The sequence below is a fragment of the Phyllobates terribilis genome, unplaced genomic scaffold (assembly GCF_046119375.1).
Source record: "Phyllobates terribilis strain yellow unplaced genomic scaffold, ASM4611937v1 Scaffold_130__1_contigs__length_5004896, whole genome shotgun sequence".
In the NCBI taxonomy this organism is placed as follows: domain Eukaryota; kingdom Metazoa; phylum Chordata; class Amphibia; order Anura; family Dendrobatidae; genus Phyllobates; species Phyllobates terribilis.
The window spans coordinates 569,718-597,364 of NW_027362890.1; the positions used below are offsets into that span (position 1 = coordinate 569,718).

At 43.0% G+C, this 27,647-nt stretch overlaps 1 pseudogene; it reads right to left on the reverse strand.

The window, feature by feature from the left end:
• The window catches only part of LOC141203905 (uncharacterized), a 141,697-nt pseudogene that overhangs the window by 43,738 nt on the left and 70,312 nt on the right, over positions 1–27,647 (reverse strand).

The following is a 27,647-nucleotide window of genomic DNA, read 5'->3' on the forward strand; positions in this document are numbered from 1 at the left end:
ACCTGCGGGGGATCCATATTTTCTAATAAATTTGTGAACAAGAGACAGTATCTTGTTTTTTAACTCTCTTTTTATGTTTTTAAGGTATCCATTTGTAGACTACGTCAGATTCCCAGGACTATTAGAAAGTGCCTAAGGAGATCTTTCTTGGCCTTTGAGATTGAGGCTATGTGCGCACGATCAGGGTTTGAAGCAGAAATTTCCTGAGCGTTTCTGCATCTCCTTGGCAGGAAAAATGCTGCGGAAAAAACGTGCGGTTTTGCCTTGTTTTTTTATGCGTTTTTTGGAGCTAAATAAAGTTATTTGGTGGGACATTGCTTAAACCCTTGGATTACCGTCAGAACTGGGTTGAGTATATTGGTTAATTTAAATAATTAAAGAATGTGCCTGTTGTATTTCAAATAAAGTGTTTGCTTTATGTCTGTGTGTTTATGTAACTCTTTACTTTACTTTAATTAGGTTTGGTCATGAAAAGGTCTGATTGACATCTTGTGATCACCAAAGAAAAGAGCTCAGTGTCAGCTAGTGCCATTCACGCAATCACTGATGTCACAAACTAGATTTTACAAAAAAATGCGTCTTTTAGTGTGTGACAGCTGTCAATCATAAAAAACAGATATGATTCTGGTATCACTGTAATTGCACCGACCCGAAGAATAAAGTCATCTAATCACTTATACCGCACGAGGAACGGCGTAAAAAATAAACTCTAGGGTTAGGGTTGGGCTAAGGTTGGGGTTAGGGTTGGGCTAGGGTTAGGGCTAGGGTTAGGGTTGGGGTTGTATTAGGGTTGGGGTAAGGGATTTTTTTCAAAAGTGAAAAAAAAAAAAAGATGACGATATGGCGACTTGTGTTGAGCGCAAGTGCTCGCTACTTGAGTTTGCATCGGGTGCTCGGGTATGCACTGAGTATCGCGGGTGCTCAAGCAACATGCTCGAGTTTCTGCCACATATACTTCGTGGCCAAAAAAACCTTGCGGGGATTGCCTGCCATGCACGAGCGATCCCCGCATGTTTTTTTTTGGGTGTCTAATAACCATGAAACATGCGGGCGGGGACTCGAGCATTTCACTTGAGCACCCGTGATACATGGTGCATACCTGAGTACCTGATGCAAACTCAAGTAGCGAGCACTTGCGCTCAAGACTAATGACAATTTATTCAATATGATGACCTAATGTTATCAAATTTTGTGTCGTACCTCTGGGTTAAAAATGTTCACTATACCCCTTGATAAAATCCTTGAGGGGTATAGTTTCCAAACTGGGGTCACTTCTGGGGGGTTTCCACTATTTAGGCACATCAGGGGCTCTCCAAACGCGACATGGCGTCCGCTTTCAATTCTAGCCAATTTTGCGGTCAAAAAGTCACACAGTGCTCCTTCCTTTCTGAACTCTGCCGTGCGCCCAAACACTGTATTTTCCCCACATATGGGATTATTGGCGTACTCGGGAGAAATTGCACAACAGTTTTTGAGGTCCATTTTCTCCTCTTACCCTTGTGAAAATAAAAAAATTGGGGCTAAAACATCATTTTTGTGGAAAAAGTTTGATTTTTTTTATTTTCACGGCTCCATGTTATAAACTTCTGTAAAGCACTTGGGGGTTCAGGGTGCTCACCACACATATACATAAGTTCCCTGAGGGGTCTAGTTTCCGAAATGGTGTCACTTGTGGGGTTTTTCCACTGTTTAGGCACATCCGCTAAGTATTCAAGCAAATTATTCATTCAAAAAATCAAATGGCGCTTCCCTTCCGAACCCGGCAGTGCGCCCAAACAGTGGTTTTCCCCCATATATGGGATATCTGCTTACTCAGGAGAAATTGCACAACAAACTGCATGGTGCAATTTCTTCTGTTACCCTTATGAAAAAGCAAAATTGGGGGCTGAAATACATTTTTGTTGGAAAAATGTGAAAATTTTATTTTTACGGCTCAATGTTCTAAACTTCTGTGAAGCACCTGGGGGTTCAATGTGCTCACCACACATCTAGATAAGTTCCCTGAGGGGTCTACTTTCCAAAATGGTGTCACTTGTGGGGGGTTTCCACTGTTTAGGCACATCAGGGGCTCTCCAAACGCAATATGGTGTCCGCTAATTATTCAAGAAAATTTTACATTTAAAAAGTCAAAAGGCGCTCCTTCTCTTCCGAGCTCTGCCGTGCGCCCAAACAGTGTGGGGTAGCTGCGTGCTCAGGGGAAATTGCACAACAGATTTTGGGGTCCATTTTTTCCTGTTACCCCTGTGAGAATAAAAAAAAATTGGGTCTAAAGTAACATTTTTGTGCAAAAAGTTAAATATTAATTTTTTTCTACCACATTCCAAAAATTCCTGTGAAACACCTGAAGGGTTAATAAAGTTCTTGAATGTGGTTTTGAGCACCTTGAGGGGTGCAGTTTTTAGAATGGTGTCACTTTTGGGTATTTTCTGTCATAAAGACCCCTCAAAGTGACTTCAAATGTGATGTGGTCCCTAAAAAAATGGTTTTGCAAATTTTGTTGGAAAAATGAGAAATCGCTGGTCATCTTTTAACCCTTATAGCTCCCTAATAAAAAAAAAATTTGGTTCCAAAATTGTGCTGATGTAAAGTAGACATGTGGGAAATGTTATTTACTAACTATTTTGTGTGACATATCTCTCTGATTTAAGGGCATGAAAATTAAAATTTTGAAAATTGCAAAATTTTTGCCAAAATTCAGTTATTTTCACAAATAAACAAGTGATATCGAAGAAATTTTACCATAATCATGAAGCACAATATGTCACGAAAAAACAATCTCAGAATCAGGGGGGTCCATTGAAGCGTTCCAGAGTAATTACCTCATAAACTGACAGTGGTCAGAATTGTAAAAATTGGCCTGGTCATTTACGTGCAAACCACCCTCGGGGGTAAAGGGATTAACAAAATAAATAATTACAAACATTTTTTTGTAAACAAACTTTGTGCCAAAAAAAAAAAATCTAAATAAATAAAAACCGGTGTACAATTATATAAATCCCAATATCGCTCTATAGTACAATGTTTTGGAATAGTAATTTTTAGTGATGGGTAGGCACTAAAATGTTCAGGTGCTTGATGCTCAGGTCGAGCACATTGGAATACTCGGGAGCTCGACCCGATCAACGAGCCCAATGTAAGTCTATGGGAAACTCGAGCATTTTTCAGGTGGCCCCCCCCCAGCAGTCTGCAGAGGGCCTAAAAATTGCCCAAATCGACGGGAACAGTGCTCAAATGACATGGGAACAACATGGGGAAGACCCCTGGAAGCATCTCTGACTCCCAGGTCACTGCTGTTAACAATGTTGTCAGAGTATTACGCCACTTTTACAGACTCACAATAAAACATACAACAACAAAATGGATTTTCCTGGGAAATATGTTAAGGAACATCCTTTCCAGGGTAATGATTTGTATATCAGGCAAAATAAATAACCAAAAACAAAAATGCTCCTCCACACCTTGGGCTATGTTCACATGTAGCGTTTTTGCTCTTTTGCATTGCTTTCAACTGTGACAAATGCATTCACTGGGAAATGTAATTTTAACACCTTATCTGGCCATATGGTGTGTGACACATCATCAGACACATCCTGTTTCATTTATGAAGGAGGGACTCTGAAAGTCACAAAGCCTATTTTTATAGGGCCATCAGGCGGCCTTTACTATTCTTAAAGGGCCAGCAGTCGGCCCTCACTATTCTTAGAGAGCCATCAGCCGGCTATGTTTTATAGTTCCCATTACTAAAGATTGGGTCTCCTATACTGTTATTGCGTATGCAGTGAGTGGCAGGGCTGCCCAAAATTTGGACGCACCCCAATATCCCTTTGAAAATTTGGATGCACCCCAATACCTCTTTGAAGAGACTTATAGGAGGGCCTCCTGAAAACAATGTTCCCATTATTAGGAAGTGGGTCTCCCATACTGTTTGCCTATGCAGTGAATGCAAGGGCTGCCAAACATTGGGAGGCACTCCAATGCCCCTTGAAAAGACATGGAGGAGGGCCTCATAAAAAAATGTTCCCATTAGAAAGGAGCGGGTCTCCTATACTTGTAATGCCCATGCACTAAGTGTATGGGCTGACAAACATTTATCCCAGGGGGGTATACATGAACATACTGTATATACATAGAGTTTATGTTAAGCTGCTATCATTTGGTGGTGTTGAGAAGTCTGGCCCAATCAAGCCCTTGTTCATTTTTATAAGAGTCAGCCAGTAAGCATTTTCAGTTGACAGGCGGATGCGCTTATCAGTTGTAATTCCACCAGCGGCACTAAAAACCCGCTCTGATAAAATGCTAGCGTCAGGGCAGGCCAAGACCTCCAAGGCGTAGAGAGCCAGTTCATTCCACGTATCCAGCTTGGATACCCAATAATTAAAAGGCACAGAGGAATCACGGAGGACGTTGGTATGGTCAGCAAGGTACTCCCTCAGCATCTTCCCAAACTTTGCACTCCTTGTGAGAGTACCCCGCGCTTCAGGGCTTGTGCGATGGGAGGGGCAGAGAAAACTCTCCCAGAACTTTGACAGTGTTCCCCTGCCTCTGCTGGATTGGAGTTGTGTCTGTCTTGCCTGTACTCCTTGGTTGTCCAACGAACTGCGACCTCTGCCGCCAGCATTTTCAGATGGGAATTTTTTTAATAGTTCCGCAACAAGGGCCTTCTGGTACTGCCCCATTTTTGTAGACCTGTCCGCCTCAGGAATAAAAGATAGAAAGTTCTCCTTGTAGCATGGGTCTAGAAGTGTCACCAACCAGTAATGACTGTCACCCAAAATTTTGATAACGCGAGGGTCACGGGAAAGGCAGCGTAACATAAACTCAGCCATACATGCCAGACTACTAACAGGCAAGACTTCCGTGTCCTCACCAAGAGGATGACTGACCATGCTCTCCTCCTCCTCCTCCCTGTCCTCAGGTCATCCACGCTGAACAGACGGTATGACAGTTGTGCAGGTAGTACCATCTATAGCGCATGAAACTAGCTCCTGTTCTTCCTCCTCCTCTTCCTCATTGTCACCCAATCCACATTGGGATGAGATGAGGCTGGGCTGTGTGTAATCACCCTGTATAGTTCCTTGCTCCATCTCATCGGAATCCGCCTGCAATGTATCCTCTGATTGTGAGCAGAGAGCGTTTCAGAAGACAAAGAAGCGGGATGATGACGCTAATTATGGCGTCATCGCCGCTCACCATCTTGGTGGAGTCTTCAAAGTTTTGGAGGATGGTACAGAGGTCTGACATCCATGTCCACTCCTGAGGTCTTATTGTGGAGTCTGAAGTGAATACCGATAGCCTTGTTGATGCTGGTAGTCAACAACTGCCCTCTTCTGCTCACAAATCCTTCCCAACATCTGTAGTGTAGAGTTCCAACACATGGGGACATCACACAGCAGTCGGTGAGCCAGAAGCTGCAAAAGCTGCTAAAGCACGGCAACGGAAGCTGTAGCTGACTTTCTAAAATGGGCACACAGGCGGCGTACTTCGACAAGCAGATCCGGCAGCTGCAGGTAGGTTTTGAGAAACCGCTGAACTACAAGGTTAAGCACTCTCCTCAGAGCCGCCACCAGGTTTCGGCCATTGTCACACACGACCATGCCTGGCTGTAGGTTCAGCGGTGTCAGCCACAGATCTGCCTGCTCTTTCAGAGCTGTCCACATTGTGCGATTTGTCACCTAAGCATATTAGCTTCAGCACAGACTGTTGCCGCTTGGCTGAGGCAGTGCTTCCAGCTTGTGACTGATGTGTTCATTTTGGAGATGGAGGCTGAAGAGGAAGAGGAGGAGGATGGGGTGCAGGAGCTGTAGACTGTGGGGGCAACCTTGATTGACCTAGGGCCCACAATTCTCGGCATCAGAAGGATGTGTTCCGTCCCAAGTCTTGACTGGGTCCAGGCTTCCACTATGTTAGCCCAGTGTGCCGTCAGCAAGATGTACCGTCCCTGCCCACAAGCACTTGTCCATGTGTCTGTGGTTAGGTGGACTTTCCCAGTAACTGCATTGTTGAGGGTATGGCTAATGTTGCGGGACACGTGCTAGTGTAATGCGGGGATGGCACACCGGGAGAAATAATGGCGGCTGGGGATCGAGTACCGAGGGATGGCTGCCGCCATCAGGTTGCGGAAAGCTTACGTCTCCACGTGCCTAAAAGGCAACATTTCGAGCGCAAGCAATCGAAGTGTAAGAATTTAGTAATGTGGCCTGTGGGGCGTTGGCTGTGTATTTGCATTTGCGTTCTAAGGACTGGGGTATGGACAAATGAATGCTGCGTTGGTACAAGGACGTGCTTGCTGATGGTGCTAGTTTAGAGTGTGCAATGACAGGTGCAGGGCAGGAGGCATATTCGCAAGCACTATGGACAGGGGATTGGCTTGCACGGAAGCAGCGGAAGAAGTACTGGTGCCACCCGCAGACACTGTTCCTGGACCCTGGGGTTTGGCCCACAAAGTCGGGTGCTTTGCTGCCATGTGCCTGATCAAGCCTGACCACCACAAGCATGTAGTTTTGCTACTCTTACTGATGATGGCCTGGCAGGTGGTGCAAATGGCCTTTTTGAGGTTATCGACAAAGTCTTTAAAAAAACAACCAGACTCGGGAAGACCTAACAGTTGTACTGGCAACTTCCGTCGTGCAGGTGTTACGGGGAACGGTTGCCCGCCTGCTGTCTGCGGCCACCACACTGCTTCTTCCTGCCTGTTGGGGTACCCTGCCTCCCTCCAGCTATGTGCTGCTGTCCTCGCTCTGCATGTCCTCCTGTCAGGTTGGGTCAGTTACTATATCATCCACCACCTAGTCTTCCACTTCTGCACCCTGGTCCTCCTCCTGACTTTCTGGCAATTGTGTCTCATCATCGACCACCTCTTGTGGACAAGTAGCTTGTGTACTTTACAATCCCCAGAATATTTTTACCCCTATCCCACACCTTATATATTAACTTTAGCTTAAGACATTTTAGGTCATTTTCTCGAGGAGGCCCCATATCTAGTACCGAGAATGGAAGCTTCCGCTTGGTTACTTCCATAAGTAGGTGCCCTGAAATTCCACAATATTTGCGAGTAACCCATCCATGAAACTACCTTAACTCCTTTCTACCGTAAAGCAGGTCTGCATATAGCTGGAGGGAAGCAGATCATTTATGTTGTTAGTCAATGAGATCAATCTGCTCAAGCAAATGGGAGACTTTAGCTGCTTTCTCTTTTTAGCCGGCATCCATGTTTTATAAGTATCCCTCTGAGGACGCATTTGAGTATTTCTCATTGAAATGGTAAGGCAGTTTCATCATGCTCATATTTGTGAAGGAGTCTATAGTCTCAAGAAGGTCTGAGACACAGAGTGAGTCTTTCAGTAGATTAGCATTTAAGTTCCAACAGCTGAAGCCTTGGTGGAGTCAGGTATAGTCAGATTACAATATACAGGAGCATGATCTGACCATATAGCAGTCCCTATCAGAGATGTAAATTGCGATGTAAGCCAGTGATGACTAATTAAGGAAAAGTTTCTACGGTTATACGTATTGTGTAAAGGAGAATAATACGTATAATCCTTTACGTCTGGATGTAGTATCCTGCATACATCGACCAGTTGGAGACACTGGTGATTGTGATTTAGATTGGTGACTCAAGGATGCGTCTAAAGAAGGATCCAAGACAAAATTAAAGTCACCTCCGATGATAAGGTCCTCTGCAAAATGTTTTCGTTTGTTCAAGGATTGACGGTGTGTCTTAATTAAGTCACAATTAGGGAGACAGAAGTTTGCCAAAGTCAAAATTTTGGAATAGATCGAGATCTTAATAAACATATACCTCCCCTTCGTGTCAGACAGTGTTTCTACCATAGTATGCGGCAGTGATCTGTGTCGGCCTATACTCCGCACCTTAGACTTCAAAACAGCATTTGTACTGTGACGCCAAGATGAATAATATCTGTTAGTAATCTGAGGTACAGTATATGATCGCCTCTAAAGTGGGTCTCCTGAAGAAAGAGAAAATGAACGTGTTGTTTATTCATATGATAAAACACTTGAGCTCCTTTCTCTCGAACATTAAGTCCTCTGACATTCAATGAACGAGTTTTGAGTTGTGTCATATTATATGAAAAAAAGGAGGAGGTGAGAAAGATTAAGAGCAAAGAGGCAGTATAGATGGTAGATAGTAACGTCTACCTCTCAGTGGCCAAGATGTATAGATGATGAATATATCAAACACCAGGAAATTACGAAACAAGCAGATCCCAATGCAAGTCCTTAACTGAGGGTTGTCTTTACAGGCGTAAATTAAACCTTTAGTCCTAGGGTTCCTATTAGGGGGAACCATAGAATATATAGCGAGCAAAGTAATACAGCCTGATATTACAGTAATATAATGTGAACTCAAATTAAATGGCGTTCTAAGATATGAACTGAGACATTCTGTATAGTGGAAGAGTGGCACCTAAAACTCTATTTAGAGATATCTTATTATATTCTGAAAGAAATAAGTACGCATCTGCAAACTGTCTCTCTCATCAGGGAAAAGAAGATTCATTTCAGGAGCTCATATGATTGGCAGGTTCCTTTCCCGTCTGGGTGCATCACCATCAAATTCCTGATCCATTGAAAGCCTTCTGTGATGTGCCGAAACTCTGTGGCAATGGTGGAGAAGGTGGCCAGTCAGATATATGGATTCTGGGAATGTCCAGGACATCACAGAATGGTCTCATGTCGCTTTGATCTTTCAAAGTATACAATGTTCCATTTTTTTCGGACTTGCAGCTGGAAAGGTACCACAGGAGTACATCAGACCATTTTCCCAGAGAGCATCAAGTAGTGGTTTCAATGCCCTTCTTTGAGCAAGTGCCATTCAGGATAGATCTGGGAGCAATTGTATGCGTTTTCCATTGAAATCACCAGGACCCAAATCCCCTGCTTTCCTCACAACGGCCTCTTTTACATTGAAAAAATGTATGTGACCAATAATGTCCCTTGGACGCTTAGAATCTGGGTCATGATTGCCTAATGTACGGTGCGCCCTGTCGATTTCCAGCTCCTTTTCAATAGGGTCACCAAGGATGTAATTGAACAGTGTCCACAGTGTTGGCATAATCGCCTGTGCATTGATGATTTCAGGATATTATTGTGATTTTCTTGGTCATCAATGATATTAAAGAGACTGTTTATTTGCTGGCTGTGAAGATCCAGTGTTTGTTTCTGAGCATTTTGATGGCCACAACTTGTACGACATCATCCTCTTATCTCTGTACCTTGTCAGTAAGCTGTGATAGGCTAGAAGTGAGGGGACGTATTTCAGTTTTGTACGTGGTCTCCAGCCTTTGTATATATTGCTCTCTCTCTTATTTAGAAGGGATAGACGCAATATGAAATACAAATCAATTATGGCTTTCCCCATATTAAAATCCCCTGTGGCTGGGGGAGTATATTTTCCTGTGCAGCAAGCACTGCTCAGTATGTGGGCTTTGGTGAGAATACAGGGAGATTTGTGGAGATGTTTTCTTGTGAGGCCTACATTAAGAGAGAAGTTGGTGCAGGACTTACAGGCTTGAGCTGTCTGGCATCATGAGGGTTAATACTGCTTCTTTTTCCAAGCTGAGATGAGGCAGTAATGGCTCCAGAGCAGGATAAGACGACTTTCGACAAGAAACACTGCATACCAGACAAGCTGACGGAGGTGGAGGACCTCAGATTAACCTCAGATCTCTTGTCTTTCTTTCCCATATCGGACGTCATGTTTAAGGCCGGAAATTGCTTATAATTCCCCCAGGAACACAGTCTGAAGAGAGTGCTCTCATTTCTATGTCCAGGCCATGTCTTTCCTGTTGATTTTCAATAAGTCCGAAGGCGGAGTTGATTGGGAGCAGGATTGTGTGATGTAATAACCTTATGTGAGCCCCAGAAACGCGAGTTGTGACACCAATGGAACGGTGCCACAAAGGGAGGTGGGTATGAGTGTTTTTATTTTAACAAGGCCACACATGAGGAATGAGAAGGAGTTGTACTAATAGAAGTGGAAAACCCCTTTAAGAAGATACAATTTTTGGTTAGAATTTAAATAGGCTTCTCCCCTGTGTGACTTCTCTGAAGTTTATTAAGAATTGATTTCTGTGTAAAACATTTCCCACATTAAGAACATGAAAATGGCTTCTCGCCTATGTGAGTACTTTGGTGACTAAGAAGTGAGGATTTCTTCACAAAACATTTTCCACATTCTGAACAGGAAAAAGGCTTCTCCCCTGTGTGGGTTCTCTGGTGTATAACAACATCTGATTTCTGGTTAAAACATTTCCCACATTCTGAACAGGAAAAAGGCTTCTCCCCTGTGTGAGTTCTCTGGTGCTTAACTAGATTTGATTTCTGGTTAAAACATTTTCCACATTCTGAACAGGAAAAAGGTTTCTCCCCTGTGTGAGTTCTCTGGTGCTTACCCAAATCTGATTTCTGTTTAAAACATTTTCCACATTCTGAACAGGAGAAATGCTTCTCCACTGTGTGAGTTCTCTGGTGATTGACCAAATCTGAATTCTGGTTAAAACATTTCCCACACTCTGAACATGAAAAAGGCTTCTCCCCTGTGTGGGATCTCTGGTGGCTATGAAGAATCGCTTTACGGTTTAAACATTTCCCACATTCACAACAGGAAAAAGGTTTCTCCCCTGTGTGAGTTCTCTGGTGCTTAAGCAAATCTGATTTCTGGTTAAAACATTTCTCACATTCTGAACAGGAAAAAGGCCTCTCCCCTGTGTGAGTTCTCTGGTGATAGACCAAATCTAATTTCTGGTTAAAACATTTCCCACATTCTGAACATGAAAAAGTCTTCTCCCCTGTGTGGGTTCTCTGGTGGCTATGAAGAATCGCTTTACGGTTAAAACATTTCCTACATTCTGAACAGGAAAAAGGCTTCTCCCCTGTGTGAGTTCTCTGGTGATTGACCAAATCTGATTTCTGGTTAAAACATTTCTCACATTCAAAACAGGAAAAAGGCTTCTCCCCTGTGTGAGTTCTCTGATGTCTGATAAAACTTGATTTCAATGTAAAACATTTTCCACATTCTGAACAAGAAAATGGCTTCTCTCCTGTGTGGGTTTTCTGGTGGTTATCAAGATGCACTTTCTGGTTAAAACATTTCCCACATTCTGAGCATGAAAAAGGCTTCTCTCCTGTGTGAGTTCTCTGGTGGCTATCAAGAATCTCTTTACGGTTAAAACATTTACCACATTCTGAACAGGAAAAAGGTTTCTCCCCTGTGTGAGTTCTCTGGTGCTTAACCAAACCTGATTTCTGGTTAAAACATTTTCCACATTCTGAACAGGAAAAAGGCTTCTCCCCTGTGTGAGTTCTCTGGTGGCTATCAAGAATTGCTTTACGGTTAAAACATTTCCCACATTCTGAACAGGAAAAAGGCTTCTCCCCTGTGTGAATTCTCTGGTGCTTAAGCAAATCTGATTTATGGTTAAAACATCTTCCACATTCTGAACAGGAAAAAGGCTTCTCCCCTGTGTGAGTTCTCTGGTGATTGACCAAATCAAATTTCTGTTTAAAACATTTCTCACATTCTGAACAGGAAAAAGGCTTCTCCCCTGTGTGAATTCTCTGGTGCTTAAGTAAATCTGATTTCTGGTTAAAACATTTCCCACATTCTGAACAGGAAAAAGGCCTCTCCCCTGTGTGAGTTCTCTGGTGATAGAACAAATCTAATTTCTGGTTAAAACATTTCCCACATTCTGAACATGAAAAAGGCTTCTCCCCTGTGTGGGTTCTCTGGTGGCTATGAAGAATCGCTTTACGGTTAAAACATTTCCCACATTCTGAACAGGAAAAAGGCTTCTCCCCTGTGTGAGTTCTCTGGTGATTGACCAAATCTGATTTCTGGTTAAAACATTTCTCACATTCAAAACAGGAAAAAGGCTTCTCCCCTGTGTGAGTTCTCTGATGTCTGATAAAACTTGATTTCAATGTATAAAATTTTCCACATTCTGAACAAGAAAATGGCTTCTCTCCTGTGTGGGTTTTCTGGTGGTTATCAAGATGCACTTTCTGGTTAAAACATTTCCCACATTCTGAGCATGAAAAAGGCTTCTCCCTTGTGTGAGTTCTCTGATGTCTGATAAACCTTGATTTCTCTGTAAAACATTTTCCACATTCTGAACAAGAAAATGGCTTCTTCTTTGTGTGACTTCTCTGGTGATTAACAAGATTTGATTTCTGATTAAAACATTTCCCACACTTGAAACAAAAAAATCTTTTCTCTGCTGTGTGAATGTTTTGATGCTTAAGAAAACTATTTCCATATTCTGAACGTGAAAATGGCTTCTTTGCTTTAGGAGCAGTTTGTTTTTTAATGCTTATTTTGTGACTATGATTTTCCTTAGTAGTCGGTAATGAATCAGAAGACAGGACCTGTTTCATAGGATCAGATGACAGATCTTTGCTGTGAAGGGATGATGGTAGATCTGGAGTAATGGCATTAACTTCAATTATATCCTCTGGGATCTCAAGATCATCTGATTTAAAAACTGAAGATGTCAGCTGTCCCTCTGATCTCCTGGTGCAGTCATCTGCCAAGAATAAAACCAATTATTATTTATGAATAAAATATCCTTGAATTATATATTTTTTAACATTTCTACTTAAACTGTAAAATAGCAACTCATGTAAAAAAAATATTGAATTATTCACCAAGAAAATGACAGTTCACAGTAGAAAACCTCATAGGATGAACCAGTGGATCGTGGTGTTCAACTGACTGTTCATTCTATCTCCCAAATATGGAATAAAAAGCCACCAAACAATGTTATGTAGGTGAAAATAATACCAATAAAAACTTCTACTCATCTCACAAAAAACAAGTCCCCACTCAGGTCCATCATCTGTCAGTGGAAAAACAGAGATTTTCACATTATTAGTGGCTCAAAGACTCTTGAAAAGCAACATGGCTTCCATAAACCAATCCAGCAATCTCCGCTCTCCCACAGTCAGATCTCCCCCTTACTTCTGAGCCTTGCAGTGCGCCCAAACCACATTTATCATCCATGTATTTGGCATTACTATAGTGAGAAGAACCCTCTTCATTTACGGTGTGCGTCTCCTGGAGCACAATCTGGACACTATGTGTTGGGCAATAATATTTGCAATTTTCACTTGGAAACATCTACTGTGTGCTAATTTTCAGAAAGTGACTGTGGAGTCAAAGTAGTGATAACTTCTAAAGATTAATTCATTGAGGGTCATAATTTTCAAAATGGAGTCAATATATGAGAATTTCTACTGCTCTGATTTTCTGACATTTTGTATGGTGTGGTGTGTCCCATATCCTCTGGGACCTGCTCCTGCGACGTCTGCTTCTGTCACCAGGTGCTGTCCTATTTATTCTGCAGGCGGCGCTAGTGATTGAGAAGACGTCGGGACCAAAAGTTCTGGGCGGCACAGGCTCTGTCCAGCCACTTAGATTAGTTTGCATGGAATCAGTAGTACCATCCAGTCTGGCGGTATGGGTGTGTGTGCTGTCCAGCTGGAGTAATCTGCTCCCTGCTTCAGCCATATGGAAAGCACCGCACCCTACTAAAGCTGGAAGCATATTGCCGGAAGCTTCCAGATCCAGCCTTGTTCTCCTCTGGTTCAGTCCTCTGTGCTCAGCTCCCAGCTTGTGTATTTGTTTCCTGTTGTGACCTCGGCCCGTTTACTGACTATTTTTGCGTATTCTGATTTTGTACTTTCTCTGCCCTCCTGGTTCTGGCTACCGGACTATTCTTCTTCCCATCTCACTCCACAGAACAACAAGTAACACTATGGCCCAAGCCTAGGGGTCTCTGTGTAAGTCCAGATCCATAAGGAAGGATTAAAGGGTAATGGGCAAAACTGTGACTACAGATAATAACACCGACTGAAACGATCAAGCCTAACAGTCTTCTTCAGAAAAAAAAACCTTCAGTCCGTAACTGTAACTACTAGGTAGTTAAAGACTCACATAGGTGAGGCAGGCCGATCCAACCCCAAATAAACTATCATACAGAATGAACATGTAAAAAAAATATAACAATAAAAATATATGTTACAACCCCAACACCAACGTATGTATGAAGGGAGAAATCCAAAACTAAACCGGAGTTGCACTCATTTATGGTGGACCATTGAAGCTACTATGAGTTTTGACCAGAAGAGTAGAGAAAGTATTAGTGCTCCCATTTCAGGAGAGATTGTGCAGGAATCTGAATTCTTTAGGATTGAAAACATAATGTAATTTATGACGTGGAGTGAATCCATGAAACCAGGGCTCGAGCCATACTACTACATCTCCTGCCGGCGTGAATAAATGCATATTACAGCCATCAGCCACGCACAGCTTAGAGATATATCATGGCACAGGTGTAATGTTATTTATGTAGTTTTATCCCAATCCTGCTTGAAGTTATTCAGTTTTAAAAGAAATTAAAAAGTCAGAATAAAGGGAAACTTTGTACAGAAATTCACACTTGGCCCTCACTGCACATTTAATATTGGCGATCATAAAAGTGAAGTTTGGCCAGAAAGACTGAACCTGGTCTTGTAGGGACCATACGAGCACATTCAGCCGCACAGAAGGGAGAGAAGGTAGATTCATCCAATAAGATATCAGGGATCTAGGAAGCCAACAGCATCATTACCCTCCGCTTTCTCTTACAGGCCCATCAGAATATTTTTCTTCAAGTGATTTTCTCACTTGTCAGCACTTTCTACGTACGCTGTCATTTGGCTTTGTAGTTTACAGATCTGGGCAGGTAACGGTCAGCGTCTACTAATCCCAGGGGGTAGGTGGATCCTCCAGGTTGTAAGTTCTACAGAAAAGGGCTTTTACAATTACACAAAGTTATGTGAACATTTTTGGATAGAGGAGAATGTTGTGGTCTAGAGGGAAAATGGTGATCACATGATTGTGATACGGCCGGACTACACCACCGATAAAGCAGCCACAGCTGGTGACGGAGAAGAATCTGTGACTTCCCTGCATTTAGTGGTCACTACTCACCTGGGTAGTCATATGTAGGAATCTCCTCCTTACACCGCTCATCACACCTCACATATGTCTCTGTAGTATTAATATGGGTCAGATCTTCACCCTGAAACCAAAATATTGTAAAAGTCACAGACAGATGGAGAAGTCCCATCTATGATCAGCTATAATCCTGCCATCTCCACAGTTCTCATTACACAAGTATAAAGCATATAATACTGGTGGATAAAACAAGACTGAGCACAAGACCTTCACAGCCGTCTACACATCATAGGGGAGATCTCATGACACCTTCTCTCCATCTACCTGATGATCCTGAGGAACATTGGAATCTTCTTGTTTACAGTCCTGTGGAAGAAGAGGACAGGGACATCTCTCTGGTGTTGTCCTCTTACTGGATAGATCTGGAGGAAACACATACAGGGACTGAATTCATTCTTTACATACAGAGAATTATAGGCCGTGGGTATTTAGTCCTATTACCTGGTGATGTGAGGGGCTGGGGAACCTCCATCATGATGTCCTTGTACAGATCTTTGTGTCCTTCTAAATACTCCCACTCCTCCATGGAGAAATAGACAGCGACATCCTGACACCTTATAGGAACCTGACACATACAATGATACCGTCATCCCCCGATCCCTCCATAGCGTTACTGTATAATGTCCCAGCGTTCCCAGCAGCGTCACCTCTCCAGTCAGCAGCTCAATCATCTTGTAGGTGAGTTCTAGGATCTTCTGGTCATTGATGTCCTCATGTATGAAGGGGTGAGACGGAGGCCCTGTGATTGGGCTCAGGGGTCTTCCCCATCCCTCAGACGCAGGGTCCTGACAGCGCTCACTAGAGGTCTTCTTCACTACTGTGTAATCCTGGTTATGGAGAGACACATTAATAAGTCTCACTGCAGACATTTCCAGAGTCCTCACCTCTCCAGTTCTGTCCATCTGTTATTCCCATAGATAAGAATGATGTAATGTGACGTCATCAGAATCTCTCACCTCTCCAGTAAGCCGGAAGAGGATCTCTAGGGTGAGGTGTAATAACTGCTCCGCCATCTTGTCTCTGTCCATGCCCATCCTTGATAGGTGATCCAGAAAAATTCTCTTATATAGAAGCTCTTCACTGAGAGGATCTGATATTGTAGAAACCTGAATGAGAAGAAGATGAGCCGATGTAACATCATAAAGAATCCTGTGTAATAATACAATTACTGGAGACAATAAGGGAAATATATCAGGAGATAGAATGTGTAGATGTTGTGTTCTCTAGTTTTTTATGGACTGGAACATAAGTTGAATTGCTGACTTAGACATCTCCTCCATACTTCCAATCACTGGCTAAGTTGGCCACGGCTTCAGTAAGAATCACCCAAAAACCCAAGCAGCAATGGTATTTTTATTATTTTACAACATTCTGCTTTTGTCCCTGACGTACTAATAAAATCTATATATTTTAGGCCACAGACAACAAGCAGTTTCTTCCCCGGAGTCTGCAGCTGAATACGTTTCTTATAGACTCATCTTCCATAACGCTAATTCTCGTCATATACATTACACATGGCATGAGAAATAACAACTTCATGATGAGAATGACATCTTCATCTTCTAATACGGCTCTAGAAACAAATTTGGCCAGAGTCCATCACTGACTACATCATCACCGACCGTCTATGTGAATGTTTCCCGTCTTTCCCAGGTTGTAATCTTTTATCACGTTAGATCTAGTGGTGAGTGAGTATGTTCTGCCCGAGTATGCTCGGGCCGAGCTCCGAGTATTTATAGCTGCTCGGTGATATGCTTGAATCACTCCCGTGTGCATGATTTGCAACTGTTTGACAGCTTTATTACATGTGAGGAATGTGTAAGAAATAGACATTCCTCCCATGTAATAAAAAGGTCAAATAGTCGCAAATCATGCACAAGGGAGTGATTCAAGGATATCACCGAGCAGCTGTAAATACTTGAAGCTCGGCCGGAGCGTACTCGGCGAAAGGTTAACAGAACATACTCGCTCAACACTAGTTAGATCTCATTTATAAGAGAGTATTTGTAAGAACACCAAGACAGTTATTTGATGCTAATGTCTCCGTGTTTTTTTCCTGGATATTATGTTTCTTTTAGCATTTTCCTGTAGGCTTCCATATATCACATGAAAAACACCAAAAAAAGAAAACCAAGTGTTATACTGTATGTGGGGGGATGGTGGGATTGTGACAACATTATACTGTATGTGGGAAGATTGCAGAACTGTGGGAACATAATACTGTATGTGGGAAGATGGCGGTACTATGAGAACATTATACTGTATGTGGGGGGATAGTGGCACTGTGGGAACATTATACTGTATGTGGGGGGATGGCGGTACTGTGAGAACATTATACTGTATGTGGGGGATGGCGGTACTGTGAGAACATTATACTGTATGTGGGAAGATGGCGGTACTGTGAGAACATTATACTGTATGTGGGGGGATGGCAGTACTGTGAGAACATTATACTGTATGTGGGTGGATGGCAGCACTGTGGGAACATTATACTGTATGTGGGTGGATGGCGGTACTGTGGGAACATTATACTGTATGTGAGGGATGGCGGTACTGTGAGAACATTATACTGTATGTGGGGGGATGGTGGTAATGTGAGAACATTATACTGTATGTGGGGGGATGGAGGTACTGTGAGAACATTATACGGTGTGGGGAAATAGAGGTATTATGAGAGCATTATATTGAGAGGCTTAATGACCGCAGTGGCTCCTGCGACCGACCCCTACTTCAGCTGGATGTGTTCTCGGACTGACATTCAGCTGAAGTGCCACAATACACGCTGCTGACCAATCAGAGGCCAGCAGCTGACATCGGCATGTACGCCATTAGGGTCGCATGGAAGTAACATCATGCTCTCCTGTCGCTTCCAGCTGAAGTCAGCGGCAGCTCCAGAAAGAAGACACCGCGCTGCGAGGGAGCAGAGAGAAGGCGAGTATAATGTTTTGTTTTCTTTAAATCAGCGACTACACGGTGCCCTTGGCCATAATACTACATGTAAGAGTGTGGGCTGAAAATTATACTACATAGATGACTGTGGGCTGTGCATTATACGATATGTACGGACTATGGACTGTGCATTATACTACATGTATGAGTATGGGCTGTGCATTATACTACATAGATGACTGTGGGCTGTGCATTATACTACATGTAAGGACTATGCGCTGTGCATTACACTACATATACGAACCATGGGCTGTGTATTATGCTACTTGTACGGACCATGGGCTGTGCATTATGCTATATATATAGACTATGGGTAAGGACTATGCGCTGTGCATTACACTACATATACGAACCATGGGCTGTGTATTATGCTACTTGTACGGACCATGGGCTGTGCATTATGCTATATATATAGACTATGGGCTGTGCATTATACTACATGTACGGACTATGGGCTATGCATTATACAACCCCTGGCAAAAATTATGGAATCACCGGGCTCGGAGGATGTTCATTCAGTTGTTTAGATTTGTGCCATGTATGTGATCTGCTTTTTTTCAACAACATTAAAGTCATTTCAAATGGCAACTTTATGGCTTTAAGAAACACTAAAAGAAATCAAGAAAAAAAATATTATACTCAGTAAGGGTAATTTTTTTCCGACCAAGCAGAGGGAAAAAATTATGGAATCACTCTGTAAATTTTCATTTGCAAAACTAACACCTGCATCAAATTAGATCTGCTCGTTAGTCTGCATCTAAAAAGGAGTGATCACACCTTGGAGAGCTGTTGCACCAAGTGGACTGACATGAATCATGGCACCAACACGAGAGATGTCAATTGAAACAAAGGAGAGGATTATCAAACTCTTAAAAGAAGGTAAATCATCATGCAATGTTGCAAAAGATGTTGGTTGTTCACAGTCAGCTGTGTCTAAAATCTGGACCAAATACAAACATGGGAAGGTTGTTAAAGGCAAACATACTGGTAGACCAAGGAAGACATCAAAGTATCAAGACCAGAAACTTAAAGCAATATGTCTCCAAAACAGGAAATGCACAACAAAACAAATGAGGAACAAATGGGAGGAAACTGGAGTCAATGTCTGTGACCGAACTGTAAGAAACAGCCTAAAGGAAAGGGGATTTACATACAGAAAAGCTAAACAAAAGCCATCATTAACACCTAAACAGAAAAAAACAAGGTTACAATGGGCTAAGGAAAAGCAATCGTGGACTGTGGATGACTGGATGAAAGTCATATTCAGTGATGAATCGCAAATCTGCATTGGGCAAAGTGATGATACTGGAACTTTTTTTTGGTGCCATTCCAATGAGATTTATAAAGATGACTGCATGAAGAGAACATGCAAACTTCCACAGTCATTGATGATATGGGGCGGCATGTCAGGTAAAAGCACTGGGGAGATGGCTGTCATTACATCTTCAATAAATGCCAAAGTTTACATTGATATTTTGGACAGTTTTCTTATCCCATCAATTGAAAGGATGTTTGGGGATGATGACATCATTTTTCAAGATGATAATACATCCTGCCATAGAGCAAAAACGGTGAAAACATTCCTTGAAACAAGACACATAAGGTCAATGTCATGGCCTGCAAATTGTCCGGATCTCAATCCAATTGAAAATCTTTGGTGGAAGTTGAAGAAAATAGTCCATGACAAGGCTCCAACCTGCAAAGCTGATCTGGCGACAGCAATCAGAGAAAGTTGGAGCCAGATTGATGAAGAGTACTGTTTGTCACTCATTAAGTCCATGCCTCAGAGACTGCAAGCTGTTATTAAAGCCAGAGGTGGTGCAACAAAATACTAGTGATGTATTGGAGTGTTCTTTTGTGTTTTGTTTTTCATGATTCCATAATTTTTTCCCCCTGCTTGGTCGGAAAGAAATTACCCTTACTGAGTACCACATTTTTTTTCTTGATTTCTTTTAGTGTTTCTTAAAGCCATAAAGTTGCCATTTGAAATGACTTTAGATTTGTGCTATGTCTGAGATCTGCTTTTTTTCAACAACTGAATGAACATCCTCCGAGCCCGGTGATTCCATAATTTTTGCCAGGGGTTGTACTACATGTACGGACTAAGGGCTGTGCATTATACTACATGTACAGGCTATGGGCTGTGCATTATACTACATGTACAGACTATGGACTGTGCATTATATTACATGGATGACTATGGGCTGTGCATTATACTGTATGGAGGATTAAGGGGAGTGCATTATACTTCTGTTATGGGGCTCCAACACTTCTATGTTCGCCCCTGGTGAGTGTAATAGTTTATTTTTTTCAATACACTAAAGAACAGAGGAAGAACTGGGGACATATACTAGGTTGAGGCCCAGGATAAGGGACATACATATACAGGGGGTACGGAAAGTATTCCCTTTAAATTTTTCACTCTTTTTTTTTTAACATCATTTTTATTAGATTTTTCAAAACATAAATACATAACTGTAGTATAAACATGAAAAATGGCTATTTTATATTTCAGATCCATATTGAAATAAAATAGGAACCAAACATGTCAGCATTTGTCGGTATCCTACCTCAGTAGACTAGGGGTCATTAGTCCAGACATACTAAAACATAGCATTAGTTTAAGTTTACTAACAGTCTGAGGTTTAATCTTTATTACTGAAGGGAATTAGCCTTTTGTATATGCCATGAGAGATCCGATGTAGAACTAGAGACAGACGATTGCACAATATTGTAAATAAGAATTACAGGCATATGGCTTAAGATGGAGAAGCTTATTGTAGTACAAAAAATATAAGTGGCTATCTGAAACCCATTATGATGTATCCAACCATTAATTAATATTCTGGTTATATATTCTGTGTTAAGGTATACTTTATCTGTGAATGTATCTCACTGATACATAGCTTCTTAACACAATATACTGTCTGGGAAGAAAACTTTGTTCTCATTTATAACCCGGTGTAGGATTTACTCTTATCATATGTAAACATTATGACAGAAGTAGAATGGTCCGTGAACAGGTCTTGTCCGGCATTGCTTATCTGTGATAGTTGGCCACTGTCACAGGATTGGGATGTTGGACAACAACTTATGAACTTTCATGCTTACGTAATATTAGGTTGGGTAAGCCTTTTTCTAAAATGTATAAAGCTGTTGAAGAATTCAGTTATGGCAGAAGCATTGTGGACCTGTGAAGAGGACGCTCTTCACAGTGTAGGACCTAGGGCGCATTCTCTGCCCATCGCTGAACGCTTCTCCAGCTGATGTTTCCGGACAGATGATGTACATGCTACTAGGGAAATCTTTCTCTTCTGATATCTTATAGTAAGTATGTAACCTTTATAAGTATTTAACCTTTGTAACCTTTAATCTAAAAAAGTGTACGCAATATCATACTATTCCTTTGATTCTGTATTTTATCTTTCAAATTAACTATTAGAAATAAAATTGTGTTATATTACAAGTGGTTGCATTCTTTAAAGCAGTATCCAAACCTTATTGCTAAAAACTTGGCAATACACCGCCATATTAAAATATTCTTAAATTTCAGGTTCATAGCAACCATGCACTTAATAGCCTCGGTCAGGACTGTACACATACTGGCTGGCGACCAGTCCATGTATTATTATTTATCCTACTTAGTATATCAAGGCGGCATTATACAATATATGTAGATTCTACCTTTTGTGTCTCTCCCATTTCCTCATAGACTGTAAGCTTGCGAACAGGGCCCTCACTCCTTTCGATATGAGATATGCTTATTTTGTATTGTCTGTATATGTCCCCCCTAAAATTCGTAAAGTGCTGCGGAATATGTTGGCGCTTTAAAAATAAAAATTATTATTATTATGGGCTGTGCATTATACTACATGTACAGACTATGGGCTGTGCATTATACTACATGGAGGATTATGGGCTGTGCATTATACTTCTGTTATGGGGCCCTATCACTTCTATGTTCGCCCCTGGTGAGTGTAATAGTTTATTTTTTCTCTATAAACTAAAGAACAGAGGCAGAACGGGGGACATATACTAGGTTGAGGCCCAGGATAAGGGACATACATATACAGTGGGTACGGGAAGTATTCAGACCCCTTTAAATTTTTCACTCTTTTTTTTTTCAACATCATTTTTATTTTATTTTTCAAAACATAAACACATAACATACATCTAATCTGGTACATAGAGAGGTCAGAGTGCCCGTACACAGACTGGGTTTATAACAACTCTATTCACATATTTAATTGGTATAACAGTAAATTTTTCACTCTTTGTTTCATTGCAGCCATTTGGTAAAAAAAAAGTTCATTTTTTTTCCCAATAAAGTACACTCTGCACCCCATCTTCACTGAAAAAAACAGAAATGTAGAAATTTTTGCAAATTTGTTTAAAAAGAACACTATTCAGTATTCAGCCCCTATGCTCAGTATTGAGAAGAACCCTTTTGAGCTAGTACAGCCATGAGTCTTCTTGGGAATGATGCAACAAGTTTTTCACACCTGGATTTGGGGATCCTCTGCCATTCTTCCTTGCAGATCGTCTTCAGTTCCATCAGGTTGGATGGTGAACGTTGGTGGACAGCCATTTTCAGGTTTCTCCAGAGATGCTCAATTGGGTTTAGGTCAGGGCTCTGGCTGGGCCAATCAAGAATGGTCACAGAGCTGTTCTGAAGCCACTCCTTTGTTATTTTAGCTGTGTGCTTAGGGTCATTGTCTTGTTGGAAGGTGAACCTTCGGCCAAGTCTGAGGTCCAGAGCACTCTGGAAGAGGTTTTCATCCAGGATATCTCTGTACTTGTCTGCATTCATGTTTCCTTCAATTGCAACCAGTCGTCCTGTCCCTGCAGCTGAAAAACACCCCCATAGCATGATGCTGCCACAGCCATGTTTCACTGTTGGGATTGTATTGGGTAGGTGATGAGCAGTGCCTGGTTTTCTCCACACATACCGCTTAGAATTATCACCAAAAAGTTGTATCTTCATCCCATCAGACCAGAGAATCTTATTTCTCACAGTCTGGGAGTCCTTCATGTGTTTTTGAGCAAACTTTATGCAGTCTTTCATATGTCTTGCACTGAGGAGAGGCTTCCGTCGGGCCACTCTGCCATAAAGGCCCGACTGGTGGAGGGCTGCAGTGATAGTTGACTTTGTGGAACTTTCTCCTATCTCCCTACTGCATTTCTGGAGCTCAGCCACAGTGATCTTGAGGTTCTTCTTTACTTCTCTCACCAAGGCTCTTCTACCACGATTGCTCAGCTTGGCTGGACAGCCAGGTCTTGGAAGATTTCTGGTGGTCTCAAACTTCTTCCATTTAAGGATTATGGAGGCCACTGTGCTCTTAGGAACCTTGAGTAATGCAGAAATTCTTTTGTAACCTTGGCCAGATCTGTGCCTTGCCACAATTCTGTCTCTGAGCTCCTTGGGCAGTTCCTTTGAGCTTATGATTCTCATTTGGTCTGACATGCACTGTGAGCTGTGAGGTCTTATATAGACAGGTGTGTGCCTTTCCAAATCAAGTCCTATCAGTTTAATTAAAACAGCTGGACTCCAATGAAGGAGTAGAACCATCTCAAGGAGGATCACAAGGAAATGGACAGCATGTGACTTAAATATGAGTGTCTGAGCAAAGGGTCTCAATACTTATGACCATGCGATATTTCAGTTTTTCTTTTTAATAAATTTGCAAAAATTTCTACATTTCTGTTTTTTTTCAGTGACGATGGGGTGCAGAGTGTACTTTAATGAGAAAAAAGCGAACTTGTTAGAATTTACCAAATGGCTGCAATGAAACAAAGAGTGAAAAATGTAAAGAGGTCTGAATACTTTCCGAACCCACTGTATATATCAGGATGGGGGGTGGTCGAAATCTCGCAACGGGTCCCATCAGAACCTAGAAATGCCTTTGATTGTACTGTGTGGGGGGATGGCGGTACTATGGGGCATTACACTGTGTGGGGGCATCATACATCCTGCATAAGGGGCATAATGGGGGCATTACACTGTGGGGGTCCTGTACTCTGAGAACAATACGTTTCCTCCCTTCCTGTCTCCATAGTTGGGTCGTATGTATCTATTACAGGAAACAGAACAGAAACCTTATGATTGTTATAAAGGGGCAACATAAGACCCCAAAAGAGCCTCCATGCTGAAGGGGTTAATGCCCCCTGTGCCCAGTAATGGGGGTCTCCACATACCTCCACCTGCAGAGCCGCCACCACATATATGGCTGTTGTGTGCGCACAGGAGCTGTGATGAGGTCACAGGAGGGAGGAGTCAGGGGTCACATGATCAGGGGCCTCAGTGGATGCAGGACTCTGCTGTGCTGGTTGTCATGGTGCTGGATGAGCTGAAGTTTATGTGTGGGGTCAGGAGGGGTTTACAGTGTGGATGTAGCAGAGCCGCGTGTGTACGAGGTGTACGGAGCAGAGCCGCGCGTGTACGAGGTGTACGGAGCAGAGCCGCGTGTGTACGAGGTGTACGGAGCGGAACCGCGCGTGTACGAGGTGTACGGAGCAGAGCCGTGTGTGTACGAGGAGTACGGAGTGGAGCCCTGCGTTTACGAGGTGTACGGAGCAGAGCCGTGTGTGTACGAGGTGTACGGAGCGGAGCCGCGCGTGTACGAGGTGTACGTAGCAGAGCCGTGTGTGTACTAGGTGTACGGAGCAGAGCCGCGTGTGTACGGAGCGGAGCCGCGCGTGTAGGAGGTGTGCGGAGCGGAGCCGCGCGTGTACGAGGTGTACGGAGCAGAGCCGCGCGTGTACGAGGTGTACGGAGCAGAGCCGCGCGTGTACGAGGTGTACGGAGCAGAGCCGCGCGTGTATGAGGTGTACGGAGCAGAGCCGCGCGTGTACAAGGTGTACGGAGCGGAGCCGCGTGTGTACGAGGTGTACGGGGCAGAGCCGCGTGTGTACGAGGTGTACGGAGCGGAGCCGCGCGTGTATGACGTGTACGGAGCGGAGCCGCGCATGTACGAGGTGTTCAGTGCGGAGCTGCGTGTGTACGGAGCTGAGCCGCGTGTGTACGAGGTGTACGGAGCGGAGCCGCGTGTGTACGAGGCGTATGGAGCGGAGCCGTGTGTGTACGGAGTGGAGCCGCGCGTGTAGGAGGTGTGCGGAGCGGAGCCACGCGTGTACGAGGTGTACGGAGCAGAGCTGCGTGTGTACGAGGTGTACGGAGCAGAGCCGCGCGTGTACAAGGTGTACGGAGCGGAGCCGCGCGTGTACGAGGTGTTCAGTGCAGAGCTGCGTGTGTACGAGGTGTACGGAGCGGAGCCGCGTGTGTACGAGGCGTATGGAGCGGAGCAGTGTGTGTACGAGGTGTTCGGTGTGGAGCTGCGTGTGTACGAGGTGTACGGAGCGGAGCCGCGCGTGTACGAGGTGTACGGGGCAGAGCCGCGTGTGTACGAGGTGTACGGAGCGGAGCCGCGCGTGTACGAGGTGTACGGAGCGGAGCCGCGTGTGTACGAGGTGTTCAGTGCGGAGCTGCGTGTGTACGGAGCTGAGCCGCGTGTGTACGAGGTGTACGGAGCGGAGCCGCGTGTGTACGAGGCGTATGGAGTGGAGCCGTGTGTGTACGAGGTGTTCGGTGTGGAGCTGCGTGTGTACGAGGTGTACGGAGCGGAGCTGCGTGTGTACGAGGTGTACGGAGCGGAGCCATGTGTGTACGAAGCGTACGGAGAGGAGCCGTGTGTGTACGAGGTGAAACCTGTCTACCAGCAGCTGATCTCACTGCCATGCACCCTCACAAGGTGAGATGAGCTGTGGGAAGAGTCACCGCAGTCTCCCGGAACTGTGTGTATGGGAAGCAGTGACTTCATTCTCCTTAATAGCGGGCACACAGTGTAGCCGCGGCGCGGGTACTGCTGCTGCTGAGCGATCGCGTGTGCCCGCTATTAAAGACCATGAATATTCACTCCCATGGGCGTGGGGAGCAGTGAATAGTCATTTTCTTTAGCAGGGAGCACAGTGTAGGCTGCAGCAGGCGGCTCCTGCCTCCTGTGCCTCGCTCCCCAACCAGCCAGAGTATTATTTATATATATATATGCCACATTCGGACTGTAAGACGCACCCCCTACTTTCCTCCAAAATTTTGAAGGAAAAAAGTGCATCTTATAGTCCGAAAAATATACAATATAAAACATATTGTGTGAAGGGATACTTAAGTGCTTTGATCAATTAAAGGGGGGATTTGGGTTGACACAATTCTATAGATAGTTACAGTTTCGGCGTTCATTTAATGCACAATCAAAATGGACTCCCTTTTGGGTAAAACATAATACTTTTGTTAAGTTGGTATTAGAGAAGGGAAATACTAAGATTCCTATGTAACATAGGATACCGGACTGATGCTGAATGTCCAAGATGTAAAATGGATGCTGCGGGCCTATTACATACGCTATGGGAATGCCGGGAGTCAGGTAAATGCTGGAAAGGAGTTCTGTCTATTATAAAGAGGGAATATAAAATATATATTCAACCAGACCCAAAAAATGCCTATTAGGTATATTAGAAGATTATATGGAATTTGACCCAATTTCAATAGGGATTTTACGTATTTTATTTCAAACTAGGAAACATATTGCATCCAAATGGATTAACCCCTCACCACCAGAAATTAGTGAACTCAAAAATAGGATAACTAATATCAGATTAGAAAAAGGGGTATATAAAAAACGAAACTCAATGAATAAATTTGAGAAAATATGAGGCTTATGGATGGATACACCTGGGATGCCATCAAGGGGGTTATTGATGGAGAGACAATTTGACTTATGGAGGAAGGGAGGCATTGACGAGGTCTAATGTTTCATTGTGTATTGGAATTCCTTAACATGTGGTCTGGGTAATATAGCACACCTATATGTGTATAGGATTATAATGTTTATTACAATATTATGCTTATATAAGAGATTTCAAGAATGTGGAATGTTAATTGTAAGATATAGTAACTGCAAGTTATCAGACGGTAATGGGCAAGCTGAAAGGATATATCGGAGAGATGCATGTATGTTATTTTATTATTGTATGTACTGGTTTCTTGTTTTGTAAAAAAAAAACTAATGGAAAAAACTCAAAAATGTATTGGATTAAAAAAAAAAAGAATAGGAAAAAGGCTTCTCCTCTGTGTGAGTTCTCTGGTGCTTAATTAAAGCTGATCTCCGGTTAAAACATTTCCCACATTCTGAACATGAAAAAGGCTTCTCCCCTGTGTGAATTCTCTGATGTCTAACAAGATCTGACTTCCGGTTAAAACATTTCCCACATTCTGAACATGAAAAAGGCTTCTCCCCGGTGTGGGTTCTCTGGTGAATAACCAAAGCTGATTTATAGTTAAAACATCTCCCACATTTGGAACAAGAAAATCTATTGTCCACTGTGTGGGTTCTCTAGTGCTTAATTAAAGCTGATCTCCGGTTAAAACATTTCCCACATTCTGAACATGAAAAAGGCTTCTCCCCTGTGTGAATTCTCTGATGTCTAACAAGATCTGACTTCCGGTTAAAACATTTCCCACATTCTGAACATGAAAAAGGCTTCTCCCCGGTGTGGGTTCTCTGGTGAATAACCAAAGCTGATTTATAGTTAAAACATCTCCCACATTTGGAACAAGAAAATCTATTGTCCACTGTGTGGGTTCTCTAGTGCTTAATTAAAGCTGATCTCCGGTTAAAACATTTCACAC